The 3738-nt window shown below is 38.6% G+C and overlaps 1 long non-coding RNA gene across 1 annotated transcript; it reads right to left on the bottom strand.

The window, feature by feature from the left end:
- Window positions 1–979: 979 nt before the first annotated feature.
- Window positions 980–1827, bottom strand: LOC106939491 (uncharacterized). The gene is made up of 2 exons (XR_001422859.1): window positions 1462–1827; window positions 980–1312 (listed from the first exon to the last, which is right to left on the bottom strand). It is a non-coding gene; the product is annotated as an uncharacterized LOC106939491 (long non-coding RNA).
- Between the last annotated feature and the right edge of the window lie 1911 nt (window positions 1828–3738).

The following is a 3738-nucleotide window of genomic DNA, read 5'->3' as shown; positions in this document are numbered from 1 at the left end:
AAAATCACAAGTCTTTGGTGGTCTTGTATTACTGAGCAAAAAATAGAGCCAGTCAGTTACATTTTTATAAGATTAGGTAACACTTTATTTGAAGGGGGTTGAATAAGACTGACATGACACTTTCATAAACATGACATATCACATGTCATGAACATGAATAAGCCTTCATGAATATGTATGACTGCTGTCATAAAGTGTCATTCTGTAAATTATGACACTTTTAATACAAAGTTGACATTATTCAAAATGTCTTTATTCAAAATCATTACTGTTTAAACTTTACCTTTAATAACATAAAGTTACCTAATTTTTAAAGTGCAATCAGTAATACTTTTATAACAAATTTATATCAGTAATGATTTCTTGGTTAATGTCAAGTTGTCATAACAAAGACATTTTGAATAATGTCAACTTTGTATTAAAAGTGTCATAATTTACCGAATGACGCTTTATGACAACAGTCATAAATATTCATGAAGGCTTATTCATGTTCATGACAGGTTTTTAGGACAGTGTCATGTCAGTCTTATTCACCCCCCTTCAAATAAAGTGTTACCTTTTTTTTATTAATCATGATGATTAACTTGAAGAAGGAGAAAAAGTGTCAATTTCAAACATGAGCAGGATGCTTTATGCCACAGGCTTGTGTAACATGTCCTTACTTCCATGAACATAGCCAGGGAGTTTTCTCACAGATTATGCAAAGCAGCAATGCTGTGTAAACATGCAGCTGGATTCTGAGCATGCCCAGTGATGCTGGCCTGACACAAAGCTGCTCACAGAAGATTAAAAAGGTGTTTTCCTGAACTGCAATACTCACAGGGACATTTTTGCATTTTGAAGTGTAAAGTTTTTAAATAGTAACTGAAAAATAGGTTTTATTCATACATTTGGTGAAGTTATTTCATCACATAGCTGTGAAGCCACGTCTGACTATCCAGGCATAGAAATAGGATAAAATGAGGCAGCTCTTATAGTGAAATATTCAACATTCACTATGCTATGGCCATCCAGATGTGTCAAGGAGCAGGCTGAATGACAAATGAAATCTTCCCTCGTTTTCCACAGTCTGCTGCCGACATTCAGCCAATCGGAATGTCAGATCTGTCCTCCTCCACCTGATTCTTCCCTTCACTCCTGCCTTCTCCTGCGACTCAGCTCTATTTCCGCTCAGTCTCTCACTCTTTTCCCAGGGTCACTCTTTAATTAGCACTGGAGGTCTTATGAGTTTCCCCATCTCCTCATACATGTCTGCATACACCCACACACAGCCGAGCATGCACACTGGTGTTGAGATCCCATATGCTGGGTGCTGTAAGTTTTGATTGGAGGGTAAATTTGTTGACTTTCTCACACACAGTAATTAGCACGTCAGTCAGACAGGAGTCACATTCAGTCTGAGGGAGCCATGCACCGAGTCGTGCACGTTAACACAAACATGCTAGCAGTCTAATGGCTCACCTGCTCGTGGTACTCTATGCCCATTGACAGCGTGTTAATGAGGATGGCAATCATGATTCCCCTGCTGAAGTATCTGCTGCAGACAATAAGTTCTAACTTGTTTCGGAGTCTCAGCCAAAAGCATTTCCAGATGCTTATCTTTGGCTCAGATCGCTGTGGACTGCTACACTGACATGGACTGTCATTGTGATACAGGTTGTCAATGTGGCATGAGTTTCCATGGAGAGGGTCTTCCAACTGCTCATCCGGATGTTCACCGAGTTGGTTGTAGTAGACGCAGTAAGGACATACCGAGGAATCTCCAGAGACTTCACCAGGCAGAGGCAGAGAGGGATAACCAGCAGACACACCTGTGCACACACCAGGGAGGACGGGATGTAAGACTTGTACAGTAACACTCAAAAGTCATGAGTCAGGCCCCATTTCCTTCTGTGGATGGGGAAATAGGTGTTTGATCCTCTGCTATTTTATTAAGTTTACTCACAAACAAATGCACAGTTGATGATCTGTAAAGTTGATGATACTTTTATTATAATGCAGAGATATAAAGAAATCAGTTTATAAAACAATATCCCAAAACATTGAAAATCTCAGGGAGCATTGTTCAACTACTCATATGAAAATGCAGGCTGGCACAACAGCAAACCAGCCAGTACATGACTGACAACCTATAATGACAGGATAAGCAGGGAGAGCAGTCATAGGAAAGCAGCTGAGAGAACTGCTATAATTCTAGAAGAACTTCATCTAAAGCTTGATTGGAGAATCTGGCCGCAGGACATCTATAAGTTAGTACTCAACAAAATCTGCTTGGAGTTTGTCTCAAACAGTGCCGTCGCAATAAGAAAATCAATTAATCACATAATAAATGAAAATGGGTTTAATACTTTCAATTTGCATGATTTGTATTTCACTTTTCTCTCTTTCTACCAAAAACTGGAAGATAACAGTCTTCAGTCTGGTGCTTTGGACTCAGCTGGCCTATTTTGGAAGACAATTTTGTTAACACAGACTTCATGATCAATTTTATTTGTTGTTTCTATTCTTTTGTTTAATTATTTTATATATTATTTTATATATTTAAAATGTCCAAAATAAATACTGTCCCACTGTTAAATGCTCATTAAAATGAAAAGTTAATTGATCTGTGAGGATGTGTTCTTGCATTATTTTGCCAAGACCTTTATATTACTCGAAAATGGTCTCTGAACAACATTATTGTTTATCACAATGACTTCTGAGACAATTTGTCATCCAGCAAAATTTGTCATCGTGATAGGCCCAGTTGTGTCAGTTCTTCCTTAATAAGAACTAGTTCTTTTCATCTCCATCCCCAAACAGTGCAGCATTAAGTGATGACAGTATGAGCTGTATTTGTTTGATGCTTCTCTTACTTAAAAAGCAACTTTGCTCAGGTCAAAGTTCTCAAAAGTATGGGCATCAGTAATAATCACATTCTTATTGAATGCACTCTGGTCTCAAACTATATAGAGCACACAGTAAACGTGTTGAAGTCAGTACTCTAGCCAGATGACACTAAAATGTAGCTTCTTTGGGGAGGTGTTGTCCTCATGGCAGTGGTCGCAAGTTTGATTCCCAGCCTGGCAACATTTGCCGCATGTCTCATTACTCTGTTTCCTGTCGAACTACTTTCAAATAAAAGCCACTAGAGCCAAAGTATTTCAAAGTGCTTGACATCATAAAAACACAAAGTCATGCAACACATAATTAAAATATTACATTAAGTCAATGCCATTGTTAAATTCTTAATTGATTATGTTTCCAAAGCAACTCTAAGCAGGTGGGTTTTTAGTCTAGAGGTTTGGAAGGTTGATACAACAGCAGATCTTTAATGTATTGTGGTGCTAAACCGTTCAGTGATTTATAAACTAACAACAGTATTTTAAAGTCTATTCTCTGAGCTACAGGGAGCCAGTGAAGGACTTTAGAACTGGTGTTCCTGGTTTTAGTGAGAACATCAGCATCAGCGTTCTGGATCAGCTACAGCTGGAGGATTGATTTGTTGGACAGACTTGTGAAGACGCTGTTACAGTAATCAATGCGACTAAAGATAAACGCATGAATGAGTTTCTCTAGATCTCGCTGAGAAGTTAGTCCTCTAATCCTGGAGATGTTCTTCAGGTGATAGAAGGCCGACTTTGTGACTGTCTTAATGTGGCTCTGAAGGTTCAGGTCAGAGGTCATCACTACTCCCAGGTTTCTGCCTGATCACTGGTTTTCAGTTGTAATAACTGAAGCTGTGCATTGACTCTAGAT

Source organism: Poecilia latipinna, unplaced genomic scaffold, assembly GCF_001443285.1.
Source record: "Poecilia latipinna isolate Pla-1442-1.1 unplaced genomic scaffold, P_latipinna-1.0 Scaffold2889, whole genome shotgun sequence".
Taxonomy (NCBI): Eukaryota; Metazoa; Chordata; class Actinopteri; order Cyprinodontiformes; family Poeciliidae; genus Poecilia; species Poecilia latipinna.
This window is presented reverse-complemented; position numbering and strand designations above follow the sequence as displayed.